The 19,820-nt window shown below is 45.9% G+C and overlaps 1 protein-coding gene across 1 annotated transcript in view; it reads right to left on the bottom strand.

Annotated features, from left to right (window-relative positions):
* The window catches only part of LOC133356220 (disheveled-associated activator of morphogenesis 2-like), a 127,174-nt gene that overhangs the window by 105,120 nt on the left and 2,234 nt on the right, over positions 1 to 19,820 (bottom strand). The window contains 2 exon segments of the mRNA XM_061573596.1: positions 896 to 952; positions 10,524 to 10,618. The gene's annotated coding sequence lies outside the window, so the exon portion shown is untranslated.

The raw sequence follows: 19,820 nt of genomic DNA, 5'->3' as shown, positions 1-19,820 counted from the left end.
CAGAGAAACGTTGAGCAGGTCCTGGCATGGCTGAAGTATGAATGTGGGGCATTAAAAAACTAGAGAGGGGGGAAAATAGCAGGAAATCCTGTCCGCACATGTCCGTGTATCCGTGCTTCCTTTGGATGGCTTTTACCCAAGTCAGCATTTCTTTAAAAAAAAGTTACCACAATACCCAACTATCCAGATTCCATCATCTGCCAATCAACAGATAAACGCCGTTTTTTTAATAACATGGGAATCTGAGCGATCCAAATGTATTTATACATGCAGAGCCCTTATTTGTAAATCCACTGCTGGATGCCGTGCCGGTTATGGGGAAGGTTATGTGACTATACTTCACCACACTGTTTTCAGTGAATTGACAAATAAGTGGTGGCACAGTGGTTAGCTCAGTTGTGCTGTGAACCAGGAAAACCCCGGAGTTCAATTACCAGCCACAGCTAACATCTGTCACATTTTTACTAGGCATGGCCCGCCCTCTTCCCCGACCCGCACTGACCAGCGCAGTGTATGTATGTACGTTGATCATATTTTGCACCGTACGTCGCCAACCGTGCTTATCGGAGGTGTGGGGGGAGGAAGACAACATACTAAACACGAAAAGCAGTTTAAAAGAAATTCGTTTTTAATCGAGATGATTTTAAAATGCAATCGCTCCAGGGGCTTCCTAATATCGGAAGGAAGAGTGTTCCAGACGGCCATAAAAGCGCATCTGAAATTGCGCGATGCAGTGACCACCGTCTTAGTTTGATGGCTAGCCAATAGCCGCTGCTTGTGAGGATGAAAGGACCGGTGATATCTTGCCAAACAATCCCAGTAACCGACGTGGCCTGTAGACAAACGACGGCTGATGATGATGAGAGTTGAATAGTGTGGAGCAGTGCACACTCACCGGTGAGTCAGTCTGCACGGAAGTAACGGTTTGAGTCAATCGTCCGTCGCGTAATTTCTGCGGAAAGACAAAAGTGCACCGTTCGGTTAAAACCGGCAAGGAACGAACTTGCGACATTCATGAGTAGATAAGCATTAAGCCCAAATGAACTTACATCATTCATCAGTATAGCCAAAAGCCCAAATTAACTTAAAACACAATTATTGGGTGATACTGCTGCGTTTGTTAGCAGGAATGCAAAAGCACGCAAAATCTGTCATTTGTTAATACGACTGTGGTCTTAAAAAGGAAATATATATTTTATGTTTCCTTCTCTTCAACCCCCCCCCCCCCCCCCACAGCTCCGTACTTCCCCGAGAGGGTTATCCGAGTTAAGGAAGTGGACACCAGGGATGGAGAGTTTATTGAAACACATGGCACAGACCGGTTCGAAATATAAAACGTTGATAGTAATAATGATTGGACTTCGCATTGTGTCTAAACTGGTGTCAATTCCCATACATGCCCTTCTGTGTGTGCCGGAATCGTTTGTTCAATAAAATACTGTTGGGAAAAAAAAAGGAAAAATATAGAACAGGCAAGATGTTTTTGAGCGTTGGCCCTTCTTCATAGCACTTGGATAAAGAGGGCAGATAGTGTAAATAATAATAAGTAGGAGAGTGCACTTCAACCAAAACGTCACCTATTATATATTTTGCTTTTAAGGGACTGTTATTGTCAAATGAACTCACATCATTCACTAGATTAGCCTGAAGCCAAAATGAACTCACATCATTCACTAGATTAGCCTAAAACCCAAATAAACATACATCATTCTCAAGATTAGCCTAAAGCCCAATGATACATGTGCATCTGTCTCGTACAAAAAAAAACATCGCTTGCACATATGCATTTATGATTAACAACATACCACTCACCAGATAGACAATACATCCTCATGTTTGTTTCTGCTTAATTAAATAATTATCCTAATTTACAGCCTATTGTTGATATAATTAATCATTAAGCTGGCGACCAACACTGGGCCTCTTAATGTCTCAAAAAAACTGACAGATTTCCCACGTGGGGGGGGGGGGGGCAGCAGCTCACAAGATCATCCCCACAACAAGTGGGGGCGATCCTGGGAAAACACATCTCGCATACAATACCCGTAACTCGATGTGTAACCAGAGGTGGAAAATGTGAAAACAAATAAGCCATGCCACTCTAACCCCCCCGGGCAGATCAAACGGCAGACCCTGGGCTGTGCATTGGAATAAGATCAGAAAGATCGCGCGTCACAGAAAGCATGCCCACAGCCTTCTTTTATTGAGCCAAGTCACATGAATGGAGACAATACGTGCTAGGCTCCGCAACAACACAATGGCCATGGGGCATCTGGGTAATCACCCAGAAGCCCCAGGGGAGCTCCAAGTCAATTAGCTGGCAATGCTGAGCACGCTGTGATGATGACCCAGGACAGAGAAACACGGGCGAGGGAGTGGATATGCCAAGTCGCTTATCTTCTAAACTCCCCACGTGCCAAGGCCCCAAATGAGAGTTTAAGGAAGTGGGCTTGGGGGAAGGACCACGTCACGGCTATAAAGGGATGACGGCCGACGGTCGTATGTATGTAATACGTTCAACTTCCTTCGCACCGTGCGTAGCCAACCGCGCTCATCGGAGGTTGCGGTCAAAAAAATGTACGGACTGGCAGCCGAGCGACGGAACGCAGCCAAGCTAATGGTAGACGTCCACCGAGGAGATGGAGCGGTGAATTCAGCTCGTGCGCAGGGACTGGGTGGATTACTATACTGCGGGGATCGTGAGAGGTGGCGGCAGCTTTGAGAGGTCTTCATTCAGCAGTGGACTGACCATGGCGAATGATGATGATGATGCCATGGAGGCAGAGGTCACAAACGGGTTTTGATTCCTTACCCGTACCCGGCCGCACCAGGGTCGCAAACGAGTACCCGTACCCGGCCGTACCCGTACCCTACCTATACCCGGCCGGGTACAGATAGGGTACGGGTATCGGGTACCTGATTGCGACCTCTGGGATGAAGCCATGTTGCAGGCGCGGGTGGGTTGATTCTAGGAACTTGAATTGTGAGAAGAGACAAGACGTTGGGAAATGAGTGACAAACGGTGACTCACCAGTGACTCACGGTCTACCCGTACCCGTACCCGGCCGCACCAGGGTCGCAAACGGGTACCCGTACCCGGCCGGGTACCCGGCCGGGTACCCGGCCGGGTACGGGTAGCCGGGTATCGGGTAGGGTACGGGTATCGGGTACCCGGTTGCGACCTCTGCATGAAGGTGCTCTGTTCAAGAGCCCTGAATTATAATAAAAACTCGCACGTAGCAAGCACATTTTTTGGTCATCGGCCATGATCAATCTGCTCCTGGATGAAGACCTCCCCAAGCCGTCGCCATAGCTTACAGGTCTGCCATGGAATGATCCACCTGGCACTTGCGTACAAGCTGATTTCATCACTCCATCTCCACCCGTGGTTGGCTCCCACTCAGATGCATAAACTTTGGGGTGGAAAAGGCGGAAATGACGGGACAATGGAACTCTTTTACCCCAGCAAAGAGATGCGTTTAGCACCGCGATATGGGGTCACCCACCCCGCCAGTCAACACCACGAGACTCGCTTGACACCCCCCCCCAACCCCTGCGCACCACCCCCTCATCTGGGTGACTACAGCCACACAATGCACAGCGAGATGTTGAACTTCTTTCGCACCGTACATAGCCAACCGTGCTTAACGGAGATGCGGGGGAAGGACAACAAACTAAACACATAAAAGCAGATCTAAAGAAATTCGTTTTCAATCTAGAATTAAAACTAAACTAAACTATGAAATATTATTGGTTCTTTCTACGTGACTTTACCGAAAGAGCCAATAATATGAATCCCTGCAGTCACGAAAGCTTTAAATCAAAATTTTAACTATGAAACATTTATTTTATTTTACAAGGTAAAGCCCACTGAACTACATAGCTCTTTTTCAGAAGCGACCTGGTCACAAATTATATCTCAACGAAGTGGCTTATCACGTGAACATCTATAGCTGTGAAATCCTCTAAACGCATGTTTCTGAATGTGGGGGGGAAAATCCGGAGGACCCAGAGAAAAGTCCATGCAATCACGGGGAGAACACGCAAACTATACAGACGTCAGAGTCGGGATCGAACCGGTGACCTCCTGCACACCTGGCGAGGGAGTTAACATCTCACCATCGCGTCCACATTCTAGCGCCTCGAGCCAACGCGGTGTGGAGGAGGCATTCGCGTCACGTTGTGTCGAAGCGCAACTGGTTTCCGCAATATGGCATTGACGTTCCCCCGCGCGCATTCAACCTTTCTCCTGCACGGTATCCACGCTGCAGCCTGCTCCGTCTGAAAGGTGACCTCAGAGATTGAGAACCCAATGGATTAGCCCATTACAATGGAACCTGTCCCATCCACGCGCACGCACGTATTCACCGAAAACCCCTTCTAAAAACTGAACACAAAGCAGCGAGTTAAACCCTGGCCTGACACGCACACCCACAGTGGGTTTTAAAGCAACTGTTTGTTCAACCCGATTCCTTTTTAGTGCCAAAACAGCTGGCGAACAGGCGGGCTGGCGCTGTACTGCGAGATAAGTGGGGCTCAGAACAACTCTTGCCAACCTCCCCCCACCCCCCACACACACACAGACAGAGCCACCCACACCGGGATAGGGAAAGAGATAAGACTGTTCTCAAGAAAATGAGGGTAAACAAACTCCTTTTCTTACTTTTAACGCTTTGCCAACCAAGGTTCAATGGAAGCGTTTATGCATTTTTCGTTGTTGTCCAGTCCCCCCTTGCACCTCCGATTAGCAAGGTTGGCTAGGTTGGCTACTGTACGGTGCGAATGAAATTCAACATACGCATACAGTGGACTTCGATTTAAAGCTTTCGTGACTGCAGGGATTCATCTTCCTGGTTCTTTCAGTAAAGTCACGTAGAAGGAAAATAATAAAATAAATAAAATAAAACATAATAAAATCATTCTCACGACGTTTCGGCCACAACGCAAGCAGCCGTCCTCTTCCCGACAGACCTGTTCTTCACCTGAGGACGGCTGCTTGCGTTGTGGCCGAAACGTCGTGAGAATTATTTTATTATGTTTTATTTTTTTTTATTTTATTATTTTCCTTCTACGTGACTTTACCGAAAGAACCAAGAAGATACAGTGGACTCTCGATTATCCGCGTGCGGTTTATCAGATTTGCGGATTAACCATGCACCTGAAATTTTGTCATACATTAATTACTCATGGATGTTCCTTTATGCCCAAATTAATAATCTAAAATAGGCTATATACATTGTTATTCTTGGTTCTTTCGGTAAAGTCACGTAGAAGGGAAATAATAAAATAACAAAAATATTCAACAATAAAAATTCTCACGACGTTTCGACTGCAACACAAGCAATAATCATCAGGTGTGAAATCCACAGCAAATTTTCTTGCTGTGGATTTCACAATTGCTTGTGTTGCAGTCAAAACGTCGTGAGAATTTTTATTGTTTTATATTTATTTTATTTTATTATTTCCCTTCTACGTGACTTTACCAAAAGAACCAAGAATATGAATCAAAATTTAGGCTATATACATTGCTATTCTGGGAAATGTTTATTCCAAGTCACGTGCTTAAACCAAACAAATATGTTGCTCAGGTGCATCTGAAATCCACGTGATCGCCTCTACAGTACGGTAGTTGCATAGCTTTACAACAGCGGGCGGTGTTTGTTTGATGCCGATTGGCGTGGCTATCCGTTTAGTGGGCAGGAAAGTGTTCTCACTGAGCACGCGCATCGATCGTTAGTATTCATTGTTAATTTATTCCTATATTAGTGGTCTTTGGCATAGAGATCCGCGAAAAAAGCATCTTTTTGGATTAATCCGCGATTATGAATTATCCGCGGCTGTCCTCCCCGTCATTAGTGTGGATAATCGAGTCTCCTGTACATAGATGAGCTCTGTTGTCTGTCCTGGATGCTGTTTTATATGAAGTTATATTTAACGCCAAAGTGTTACCACCGAATGTGTCGAGTTTCGTTGATTATATCGGGGCCATGGACAGAGGACAATTGCGTGCAACTCACACAAACATTAAATGACTAAGAGTGGACTAAATGTTTGACTGCTCTCGCCAAATGGACTGAGAGAATGAATCAACGCAATCCGCCGGCTAACACTCTGGCCAAAACTTCCGCCGGCTGTCATCGACGACGAGACTCAAGACTGCTACTCGAATAAATAAAAACTGCCGACTCGATTAACACTGCTCAGGTAAACCCACAACCAACAGAAACAGGAAGCAGAACAAAACGATTCATTCTGGGCCAGAACTTTTGTTTTGTGGCCAACGGCAAGACAACAAGGGCTGCATTTTTTACGTTCACTGCGGAGCCCTCGTTCACTGTAAAGAATCAAGCGGACCTTTGAGCCAACGAGCCCCACACGCACACACACAGCGAGAGCCGACGGAGACCAACCTCAACGCGGAAGCCCGTGGAACGGCCCCAGGTGACCCATTTAGGGCGCGTGCGCACACTTAGCGGGCACGATGTGTTTTGCAAGGGATGTCACTTTGCCACGCGCCTGCTATTCCCGCAGGACCAGCACTTATGTGTGTTGAACCGCTTGCGCGCCGTACGGAGCCGACTGTGCTCATCGGAGGTACGGGGGGTACGACAAAGAATTCAACAGGAAAAGCAGTTCAAAAGAAATGAGTTTTCAATCTCGATTTAAAATAAAGGTTGCATGCAACCGAGTTGCACAACTGACCGCTCAGGTGTGAACCTGACCTACAAAACCACCAGCTCATTGCCCTTATTAATTACTATCATTATTTTATTAACATCTTTATAGCAAACCTCTACACCTCATTAGAAATTAATATATTATATTTTAGCAGGTGAGAACAGGATGAGAATTGTTTCAAGTGTCAGTTTCATGGGGGTGACCTTTGTAAACAAGCGATAACTGATACAGCCAGCACGAGGCAACGCCGCTTCAACGGTTCGTAAAAAGAGTGGTCGATCACACGCCAAATCACCGGATTCGCATTAACAACGTTCGCTCTCACGGCTTAGCAAAGCCGATTACATTATTGTTATTTACACTTGCTTACCCAGGAAAGTTTCACCGAGTGTCCTGACTCTTTCAGGAGGGTCCCCTGCCAAATTTCCACAGAAAGGGGGGGAGAGATGCTTGCTATGTCCATTACAATAGAGTAATTTGCGAGTAATTTTTCAAACAGCAGGGGAATCAGGCGGCACGTAAAGTAAAACCTTAGATTGCTAGTAACTTGGTCTGCGAGTGTTTTGCAAGACGAGCACAATTTTTCAATAAATATTAATTTGATAAACGAGCGAGGTCTTGCAATACGAGTAGTACGTGTACACGCTATGTCTGCCGAGCGTCACGTGATCACAACTGATATACGAGTGCTTTGGATTACAAACACGTTTCCAGAACGAATTATGCTCGCAATCCAAGGCTTTACTGTATTTTAAGGTTAAGAGACGTGCAGTATTAACCAGGGCAGCCGCTGGATTCGAAAACCGTGAAGCTCTGGGACAAGCGAGGAACGCCCTACCGCTGAGCCACGAGAACGCCCGCAGTCTGGTGAAAATAATGTTTGGTCGCTCAGGTATTCAAATCGAGTGAAAATTAATTTTTTACACGATAAACTCACTCTGTCTGTTGTTGTCGTATCCTCAAATCTTGCAGCAATTTTAACCCACTTCCCAATGTCGTATCGACTGCCAACTTGGTATACTTATGTCTTACTGATGACAATACTATATTCTATCATTAAAAATTAAAAATATATATTTTTAAACTATCTTTATTATATGTTATTTTCGGCTTGGGTCGAATTGTCCACGCTTAACTCACGTTGGCTGTAAATCACCACGACCCCTTACGTTGTGGCAAGCTTCGGGGCCACTTCCTGGAGTCGTGGAGTTCTGCCATTACTCGTACGGTACATTTCATGAAAGCGTGTTTTTAAAAAGTATTTATTATATTATTTATTTTATGGTGACTTGGCCGAGACTATTGGTCACAGGAGAAAATTCAGTTTAATATTCCCATTACATACAACGTATAGGAATGGATAAGGATCGACTCCCGGCACTAGCGATTCCATGCGTACATCACGAGCTTCTTAATAAAAATTAACGGATGACTCGGCGCATCGTGACACCTCTACGCAGCATGCACAAAAGCTCTTGTTCCACAGAGTCACACTGTAACCTTTATGTTCTGTGCGTTAGCCTCTTCTCTATTCCGTTATTTTGACCTGATCTCATTGTTCTTGGTTCTTTCGGTAAAGTCACGTAGAAGGGAAGTAATAAAATAATAAAATAAAACATAATAAAATAATTCTCACGACGTTTCGGCCACAACGCAAGAAGATGAATCCCTGCAGTCACGAAAGCTTTAAATCGAAATCTGATCTCATTGGTTTGACTGATGTGGTCACACTCATCGGCTTGGGGAATGTTATCTTACACTCGCCCTCTTTACAAACTGTGTCTCTGCTACTTCCACTACTGGACTCATAAAACTTCAAATGAGCAGGGAGCTAAAAAGGGGACCAAACCTTGTCACGTGGAAAGACAACCGGTTTTTCTTTCCAGGAGCCATCTGTGTGACCAGGGTTCAGATGCTTATCTCTTGAGTTCAGAGAACAGATAAAAAAAAAACACTGAGAGAGGTCACTTAGGAGTATCCCGAACAGCAGCAGCGGGAGCATCGATTAAGCAGCTTGGCTCCATTTCGCAAGGTTTTCGTGCTGTACAAGCTCTCCAATGAATTACCCGGCACGTGGGGAGGAAAAACGTCCGGACGTAATGCCGAAAACACGCCGGGGAGCTTGGCACTGTTGTTAAAGTTTCACATGGCGGGGGTGAAAGATCAAGTTTCATCACCGATGACGGTAACACCCTCGTAAAGAATCGCGTCAGAGATGCGACAGCGTTGGTTTTTTTTACTTCGAAAGCTCAAAGAATGACCGAGATGAAAAGTGTGCAGTCCTGCAATTACTGCTGATGAAAGGAGTGGCACTGTAAAGACCGCTCAAGAGAGTCCATCTAGAGGGTGCTTGGCCTACTCTTCCACACTGTAAGGACACGGCTGAATCTCCAGAGATGTAGCTGGACCACTTGCCTCACGCTTAATCTCCTTGGCTTCGTAAGGGCACACACGCACTTGTACAGCCCTTTTGTCAAGCCACTGCTGGATGAGGGCCTCCCAAGCTGTACAGTTTGTGGAGGTCATGTGACCATACTTCAGCACGCTGGTCGAAGCGGGTAGGTGAAGGCGTGGGGAGGCAGGGGAGCATAGATGTAGGAGCACAGCAGTACAGTACAACAGTGTATTTTGCTGCACTGCCACGTGCTGCACATTATGTGCCCCCCACAAATGCAGCTCAACGGAGGCAACAACAACAATCTGATTGGTACAAAGTGATCACCATATCGAAGCGGCGTTATCAAGGCTCAAGCCCGCTTAGCTTCCAAGATCCGAACGGATCGGCGGGCAGATTCCAAGTGGTTCGGTCAAGAGGTTTTTACGACAGTTTGAATTCGTAAACATTTTTCCCGGCTGCTAAAAGAAAAAGCCTCCGCCGTCCATTCTCATGCTGATCGTGTCGTTTTCATCGCAATTCAAGCGACACAAATTCTTCTCAACACAATAGTGGGGGCCGGCAGAGATTTTTTTTTTTCGTCAAGAGAGAGAGAAAGTTGTGATGAATACGAGGCACGGGGCACAATTGTGATGCTGGCGTCTCAAGAGCTACAGATGATTCTTAATAATTTGACAGACATCATGGAAGATCTTCTTGGGTAAAAATGCATTATTTACTATTATTACAATGATTAAATTAAAAGGTGACCGAAATCAATTTTAGTCAACCGGATGTCAAAAACAGGAAGAAGAAAAACTTCTTCAAACATGACACCATTATCGTTTTTTATTAATCATCATCTAAAATGAGTTCTGACTTTCGATTTAAAGCTTTCGTGACTGCAGGGATTCATTTTCTTGGTTCTTTCGGTAAAGTCACGTAGAATGTAAATAATAAAATAATAAAAATTAATATATAATAAAATTATTATCACGTTTCGGCCACAACGCAAGCAGCCTTCCTCAGGTGAAGAATAGGTCTGTCGAGAAGACTGTCTTAGACTCTGTCTTCTCGACAGACCTATTCTTCACCTGAGGACGGCTGCTTGCATTGTGGCCGAAACGTCGTGTGAATTATTTAATTATGTTTTATTTTTAGTATTTTATTATTTCCATTCTACGTGGCTTTACCGAAAGAACCAAGAAGATGAGTTCTGACTTAACGAGCACCACATTACATGTGATGGGACAAAAGGGGGTGGGGGGGGATTGCATTGCCTTTCGGTGAACAAACAGCGGCCGCCCGATATAGAGAGAGAGAAAGGCAAACAAGATGTGTACAAACCTCACACCCCGACTCAACTGTACTTTTTCCCATCTCCCGTATCAACCGCAGAGTAACACAACCACCACACCCCCCACCCCACCCAGAACCATCGCAAAGGGCTTTGTCACACAATATTTAATACCTTAGGCGTTGTTAGGGAGACTCTGCGGTGACATCCGCTTCGTCGCGGGCAGCCCGTTGTCTCTTACAGCTGCTGCAACGGGCAGGTCAGTTCACCTGCAGGGCAGCAAGGCGAGACAGCGGGGGTTAGGCGTGATGTGGCTTGACCGCAACTGTGGTGGCTGTGGTGGCCTCATACTGGTGACGTGTGGTGGGCTCACACTGGTGTGTTATGACCTCGCACCAACAGCGTAGCAGATGGCTGCGACGCTGGGGCACCTGGGCGCACCTATCGGTGGCTACGGAGAACCAGCCCACGAGCCAACGTGATTTCGCGTTCATACGAGCGTTGCGCATCTCCCGTTTGCAGCCCTGGCAAAAAATTCCACACTTCTTTGATGGGGTCGAGTCAATCCATAGGACAATCACTGTGGTATTTATTTAAACGATCCGTGGGAGGGATGATGGGCCGAGAGAAATCCTCAACCGGGATTCGATCTCCCAACTTTCTGAATGCGAGCTGACCCCTCCACGGCCGAGCTATCTGGCCGATTAAAATTGCCGAACTCATCGATACGCGACAAACGACGTACAGCGGGCGAACCAAAATCCGGTTGCCCCATTTCTCAAGGTCGTTTCCACTCTTGCGAAAAGATGGCCAACAATATCAGAGATAGAACACCCCCTGGTTCCGACACCTCACTGTACTTGTACCTTCCAGATTCAGCGCTCAGCGATTCACTGCAGGCACTAACTCACCGGACGGACAGTCAGTAACCTCCTGAAATCGGATATAAGCCGTTTGGAGTGCTGCCCGAAACCTGAAAAATTCAAGGGAGCATGCATATGAAGCCCTAAATCGTATTTAACTTTTAATAAACATCCACACATCGCTTTATGATGTTAGCTCATAATACACACAATTCCAACCAAATTAATAAACACAGGTTATGCGTGTTGCGACAGCTGTCACGACGCAAAACGACGCCAACAAAACCAGGTTGAATGGCTTTTTTTTAATTCCTAAAGTATTTAGGCCAGGGGCAAAACCCAACCATACCAGACAGAAGCCGCCCACTTACTGTATGTACGTAAACGAACAACACACAGGTACATATGGACACAGATAATAATGAGAAGAGTTTGGCTCGTAATGCCGGATACGCTGTGTGTGTGTGTCCTCTCTGATTAACTATTTTTTAAAGATGTAACTGGTTCTTGCCAACGATCGGGCGATTTTCTCTTTCTCTATCGCTTCCGATCTTATAATCCACATCTCTGTTGTGTCTCCCCACCCACACCAATGTCCCCGGCTGTCTCCACCTGTTCTCTGGCCGGGATTGTTAGTTTACATGAGCTCATTATTTCTATTGCAAAGCTTGTTTTACCCTTTTGCAGGAAGATCCTGCCAATGTTTCGTAGCAGGAGGTAACGTTGTTGCTCTGTGCGATCCCAATTGGGCAAACTTTGCGGGATATTTTTCAACATTGGGATGCTTGGCCAATAGCAGTTACATTGGGTTTTCTTGTTTAGCTTTGGGAGAAAACTGCAGAACGCAGAGGAAACCCACGCAGAACAGGGGTAAGAACCAAAACTCGGGAAGGAACACAATTTAGGAATCGAACCCAGGCCCTCAAGATTGTTACCACCGTAGTATTGCCCCTTTGACCAAAACGCCAGATATGCAGCGTTCTCTTTGATGAACTCTTAAGAACTGCATATAATGCATGCGTAATGTGCATGCATTATGCATATTGATTAACCGTGAATAACCAACAAAATTCTAGATATCCATTGTAATTTATATGAAGACATTAACCCCCCCCCCCCCCCCGGTCCTCGTATCTGATTGGCTCATCACATCTATCCCTATTTAAGACCGAAACAGGAGGAGGATTTCTCAATAACTCTGGCTGTCGCCTGATGAGGCTGGTGGTAATTACCAGTGAAATTTGTGGGTTTACTCTCCCCAACACACCGGTGGGATAAACTAGGAACGAATTGGCACATTTTGTTTACGTGACAAACATTACTTATTAGCTGTGCCTATTATGGACATAAGGCAATCTCTACAGCCCTTCTGACCTCAAAAACCGACCTCAAAAACTGAATGACAGCCCAAGTGTAACAACGCAGGGTTTCATCGATTTACACAACGGGTTCATGTCACTCCTGCAGCCACAAGAGGCGCCTCCATTCATCGCTGTAAAAAAATATAAAGTTGCCACCCAACTCACGGAGAGGGGGTTGGGGGGGGGCGAAAGGGAATGACTCCTGCCGAAACAAGGTCCATATAAACTGGGCGAAAAAAAGCGAAGGACACAAATACCACACAAACTAAAGATCTAAATGGATCCCAACCGCGTTGGGGTGAACGCTGTCACACAACGCGGGGAGCGTGGAGTGCAAGGTGGCAGCAGTATTAACGCGGCCCAACCTGTTAAATGAAAAATTATGATGAATGCCACCAACGCGGCGACCGGAACACCGATCATCGATCTCCCAGTCTCCAGATCAGAAGAAAATATATTAAAATGAAACGTAACGGAGTGAACGCGTGCCACAAAAACGCAAGTCTAAACTAACACGTCAACGCAGCCCAACAAATCGCTAACCCCCCGTCCCCTGCAGTAATTCCAACGACTTGCGTTTCCACAATTCCAGTTCGTGTCTCGTTTGCGTGCTTGATTTTTTTTTCGCTTCTACGGTTTCGCACGAACGCTGCGTTTGCGCGAACGCTGCGTTCGCGTTAACGCAACATGAGCGCACCGTTTGCGTGCGATTTTTGCACGAACAGCAAATGTGATTTTACGTGCGTGAGATCTCGCACAACAAGAGCTTGGGCATCGGCTGAGGTCGATGAATCCAATACATTGTGGCACGCCTATAACAACCCAAAATGGCAATGCGTGATTAATAAATTCAAATACCACATGCATTTTCCTGGCATTTTAATCTATTGTAAAAGCCCGGCGTTCCGTTTGTCCATCAACTAAATGATGACAGCCTTAAAAAAGGCCTGAATCAAAAAGTTATAGAAAGTTGACCACCCACCCCCCCAAAGGCGGGGGGGTAAAACGTTGACCTAACAGGTTTACAACAATTGTCGCCCCCCCCCCAAAAAAAGATATGCCAGTCCCTGCCTACACACCCTACATATAATAGTCAGTAGTATCTGCACACATGGGGGGGGGGGGAAGAAGACATCAGCACGGAAATTTTAGCGTGAAAAAATATGACTATGAATTCGCCTTGATCAATTATCACTGTGACTGTTATAGCCAACCCTAATTAGTACCTAGCACTGATAATGCCCTAATTTGCACTCAAATTACCTCCCTGCAGTGTCCCCCTGCTGTACCACATTGGCCATCTCTCAACGGCACTCCTCCGAGCCACGCACTTCGCTGTTAAACTTCTCACCTCCGCTCCTTCGTGCGAACGCATGATTCCCAGTGCCCAACATCTTTGTTGGCAGCCACTGCAACGACGGTGGGTGGCGCGATGATTAGTGTGGTGCCCTGTGAGCTTAGCAATCTGAGATCGAATTCTGACCACGGCTAACATCAGTGGCGAGAGATATCGGAAACCAGTTCACCGGGCCCCCTTCCTTCACGAACCCCACCGATGACCAGAGTGGTAATAAAGTATGGTCAAACAATGCGTGACTGACGTGGCATATTGGGAGGCCGTCATTGAGAATCATTATTATTTTAAATGCAATTACAAAAAGGCCCTTGCAGCATTCAACCGACATGCAGCAATGTATCGACATGTCAATCAAAATAGATTCTTACAACAAAGTGAACTCCGTATGGGTTAATTTCGACTCGTAAAAGTAATTGGCTCATGTGATCCCTAAAGCCCACGAGAGGCACTACACACTCAGCACTGTCAATAAAAAAAATATTCTGGAATCAAATTGCGATCCAACAAAGTGACTTGACAATTCACAAAATTGCAATGGGGTAGACGCGAATCAATACACGACAAATGGTCAATGTAGGAACCCGGCAATTCATCAACAGGAATGTATTCTTATGCTCGCGAATATGGGCATCAAAGCACAGACGTAAGAATCTATAAACCATGTAAATTATAGTCACAGGTTGCGCTAACGTTACATTTAAGCGTGGACAAAACCATACACACAAAGCGGATAACAATGAGTATCAAATAGACAAAAAGGGCTGATCCTGCCATCTGTAAGTCCCTCCCCATTGTAGACCAGCATCCAATTTCTTTCCTTCTACACAAACAGTCCTCTTCTCTCTCTCACCTGCACGTCTTGTGACTTTCTCAGGATGTTGTGCGGTAGTCAATGCTCTCTTCCGACTCCCTTGCTTATCACACACACACTCTCACCTACATACCCCCTGCAGTGCATAGCCTCCCATGTGTACGTAACCTTCTCACCAACCCTTCTGTACATAGAGAAATGGAACCCCCACAGTATAGCCTCCACAGGCTGCTGCTGGGTGGGGCAAGTGCTCTCAGACAACACCGATGAAGGTCGGCACGGTGCATGAGCAGGTGGCGTGGTCGGAACAACGACCGGCCGACCACCTTTGTCTCCCCCCAGAGCCGATGTTTACACATCGCAAAGGCGTTTCGGGGGCTTGAACTCAACAACTGTGATACAATAAAAAATCACCTTCATGCTGGGAATTAGAAACCCGATGCAGTCAAAATATGTCTCGGTTAAATGCACATCTAAACTACGCTTACAACCTTCACCTGCCCAGACAAAAAAAAACAAAGACGAAGATCCCCCTTATAGACGTAACAGTGTCGGGGCAAGTGCTGTTAGCAAGCTCTTACGAAGGCTGGCACGGCAAAAGGGGGTGGGTGACCAGCACGGCAAAAGGGGGTGGGTGACCAGCACCACACCCGGCCGCCTTCGTCTCCCCAGTGGTGATTTTTACACACCGCACCAGGTAATCATTTGAGGCCGAGTCGACCTAGGGGAGGGCCCAGTGCCGGTTAGGATAACCGTCACTGGTGTTGGCCGTGAGCGGACACACACAACTCGATTTAACCAATCAATGGACCGACCATTCAAGACACACCACAGTGACCGGACCAGAACGACTCGATTGATAACACTGGTCAACAAAAAAATAAAAAAATTTCTGGCCTGGACTTTTGCAGCTGTTTTAGACTAATTTCAGGGTGCTGATTCCAAATCTGATCTCAGATTTGCTCTATCACATCTCATCTTTATGCTATCGGCATATCCCATTTTCATTGATTTTACCCGAAATTAACTGTCACTTATGATTGCAAGTTGTTGCGAGTCAGTGACTGCTTTAGTGTTAAAATATGATGTTGTATTTTTAGGATAGTGTGTTTATAATATCATTTTAAGTAGATATCCACATTTATTTAATATTTTTCTTCTGCAGCGATAGACAAAAACTGATGCCAGATTTGGAATCAGCACCCCAAAATTACCTTAACACCAGTTGGAATACCTTATGCCAGATAAAGTGTGTTGACCAGTGTAATCAACTCACCACTGCCCTCGTTTTCCCACCTCACCGCTTACTGGTCCATCACAGCTTCACTCCGCCGCTGCCAAGTAAGAGGAGCTATAGAGTTCTGTGCTCGATGTGAGCCAACAACACGGCCGAGCGTCGGATTCACACGTGGAAAATAAACAAATCGACCAAAGCCACTTTGACTTTGGGTGGTTGCCCCCATTGTTGGTAATGGGGACACTGACACATTATTTTGCCAAACTGTCAAATACAAGAAAATAGTAATCGCCGACATCACGAATTGGTCCAACTTTTTGTTGAACCGGGAGCCTTGTTTGATCAGTGTTTTGTTTTCAGGTTGGACCACGTGGTAGTTTTTTATTCCCAAATTCTGGTCATTAACACTCCACCACTGGACAAAATTATTACAAGAACGAATATATTATATAAGCTAAAGATATGATTTATAACTAATATCTAATGATAAATAACTCGTTTAGAATTATTAGCGATGTAAACATGACCATCTTGACAGGATTGCCACGTTGATAAAGAGAAAATGAAAGTGTAGCATTGCACTGCCTACGAAAACCTACGTATTAAGAACATGATTTATCTTAATTAATAAAACTAAACTAAACTACTGTATTGGCCATGTAACACCCGCTGAGCCATTAGCTCTTTTACAGAAGTGACCTGGCTATCACAAATGATAGCTCAACAAAGCGGCTTCTCATGCGGAAATTGATAGCAGCCAACTCTAAAGGCGTGTTTCTATACGTGGAGGCGAAAATCGCGTTATCCGGAGAAAAATCCACACGACCACGAGGAGACCACGAGGAAAACATGAATACTCCAAACATACAGCAGGCGCCAGGGTCGGGATCGAACCCACGCCCTCCTGCACACCAGGCGAAGGAGATAACATCTGGCCACTCCATAAGAGTGTATACATTACATTCATTACATGAACAACCCTTATATGAATTACCCATGGATTTCAGCTTGGTTTACAGATTATCAAGTATCCACTCACCAAAAACAACGCTCAACAATTACCATTCCGCATTTATAACCCTCCACGACTTAACACTCATGATTCATCACTCATCGACGTTCATACTTATTAATCACTCGCCACCAGCCACTGGGCCAGCAGTCACAACGTGCATCACTCACCGCTAACCACCAAGACTGCTGGGGGAAATGCAAAAAAAACGCCCATTACACACGTACACGCAGATACACGCACGTGATTACACACACATGAACATTCACACGCATACTCTTAGTACTTTCGGTAAAGTCACGTAGGTAAAAATTTAAATTTAAATTAATAAAAAATAAAATAAAAATCACGACGTTTCGGAGGCAACACAAGTCTCCAAGTGATGCAGCAAATCTGGCTGTGACGGTCCCACCTGATGACGGAGACTTGTGTTGCCTCCGAAACGTCGTGCTTTTTATTTTATTTTTATTAATTTTAATTTCATTTTTTACCTACGTGACTTTACCAAAAGTACTAAGAGTATGAATCCTTGCAGTCACGAAAGCTTCAAATCTAGACATTCACACACACTCACGGATTCATTTACATCAAGATGCATACAAAGATCCCCCATATAGGTTACATAAACGGTTGGACCAAGTGTTGTTTGTGAGCACCTGTTAAGGTAAACAGCTCACTCATGATGCGGTCCGGTCGTATGGACAGCACCATGCCTGGCTGTCTGTCTCCCCAGTGCTGATGTTTGCACACCATAACCAGGTTCTCTCATTTAAGGCCTGAGTCGAACAAGGAAAGACCCAGGACACATTGAGACGCCACTTGCCACTACTTTTAGCCATTACCAATATTTGAACTCGGTTCGATATTTGCGTATGTACACCTATGCATATGTACACCTAAGCGTACACAAAAGCAGGGTGCATTGGTCAGGACACCGCCCGATGAAACCGGCAACCTGAGTTTAATTCCCGGTCGTGGCCAACAACATCGGTGGTGAGCGACATCTGAAAGAGCGATGGCCAGCCTCCCCCAAACCCATGTCCAACCTAGACTGCCGAGTGCGGTGAAGGGACCTCATCGGTGAAGGGCCCTCATCGCGCAATGAATTGACCGTCAGCCACAAACAATGATAAAAACAAAGATCCCGTATAGTCTGAATAAACTGTCGGGGCAAGTGCTGTTAGCGAGCACCTATAAAGGCCGGCACGGCACACAAGGGGGTGGGTGGCCAACATCACGCCCGGCCGCCTTTGTCTCCCCAGCGGCGATGTTTACACATCGCACCGGGTAATCATTTGAGGCTGAGTCGACCTAGGGGAGGCCCAGGGGCGGTTAAGATAATCGTCACTGGTGTTCGCCGTGAGCGGGAATCGAACCCGGTTCGCCGGGTTCATGGCACAGCGTAGCGCTAACCACTACACTACCGCTCTCCACCCACTCCCAAACGCACACATACATGTGAATAGTGGCATGCGAGGGTGCCTGTGTATAATATACTGCTGTTCGCCAATCAGAATTGATTTTTTGGGGCTCAGGTGGTGCGGTAATGGCCCTGGTGATGGGCACGCCAACACCAGGGATGGGGAATGGAGACAAAGGAATTAAAGGCTTCAGTCTGCCATGGCACTATTTTCACGACAGCGGTTGTTTTACTTAGGGGTGGACTGGTGGCGACAGTGGTTCATACAATGCACCGTGACCACGGGAGACCTAGGTTCGATTCCAAAGCATGGCTAACATCAGTGGAGAGAGGCATCCTAAACCCCACCACCCACCCTGTCCTCTCACCCTCCTATTCATAACTTACACAGACTCGCGTTGTGAAGTATGGTCACAAAACCCTCATGACTGACACTGCATGCGGAAGCCTTTATTCAAAAGTAGACACATAGCTGTAACAAAAATGTGTTATCCATTTTTGATGATTATTTTACATAATGTTGCACATTTGTGATGCAACGTTATGGATTTTTCAGTTGGTGGATCAAGCAGAGTCGTGAAATTCCCAAAAAACCCACTTGGGCAACGAAGTGGCGAGGAGATGGCAGGACAGCAAATGGTGTTCACGTACCCATCTGTGCAGATCTCCGAATATCATCCCCCCCTTTCTGTGGGCAATGCAGTTTGGCCAGAAGTGCAAACCACGCCGTTCGCTATCGCTCGCAGTCTCGCGATCCATCAACCATAAATCAAATTCCTGCACGCGAGCCGATTTCATCAATAAAAATAACGACGTTTACTTGATACAGATATTTAGCATGTGACAGTTTCACCTGAAGACGGAAGCTTGTGTTGCCTCCGAAACGTCGTGATTTTATTGTTTTATATTTTTTTATTAATTTTTATTTCATTTTTACCTACGTGACTTTACCGAAAGAACTAAGAGTACGATTTCATCACCCCATCTCCACAGGCCTATTTTCCTCTTGGGAGTGTTTCTCCCCTTTGGCTGCCACTCTGTCATTGGTCTCGACCGGCGGACACCATTCCAGTCTCGTGACGTGTGCGGCCCGGGCCCACTTCACAGGTACAATACGACCCGTCACGAAGGGTTTTTTTTGGGTTAGATCTCGTAAATGTGTGTCTGTTAAACCCGCCACCACCCGACACAGCCAATTAGTGAAGGTTTGTCACGTAAAACGAAACATGGCAACTAGTTACTCGTTCAGCACACCGGTTTGTTGGAGAGTAAACCCAGTTCGGCCAGATGACACATTTATATGTACACAATCTAACACCCCAAAAAACCCTCTATTGTGGATAATGTAGGTCACGGAAGCCTACTGCGTGTCAAACTGTTCAATGCAACGTCTGTAAACTTGTGTGTCAC

This window comes from Lethenteron reissneri, chromosome 53 (assembly GCF_015708825.2).
Source record: "Lethenteron reissneri isolate LAM-NWPU_2019-01 chromosome 53, ASM1570882v1, whole genome shotgun sequence".
Classification (NCBI taxonomy): Eukaryota; Metazoa; Chordata; class Hyperoartia; order Petromyzontiformes; family Petromyzontidae; genus Lethenteron; species Lethenteron reissneri.
Note: the sequence above shows the minus strand (reverse complement) of the source record. Positions and strands in the feature narration are given on the sequence as shown.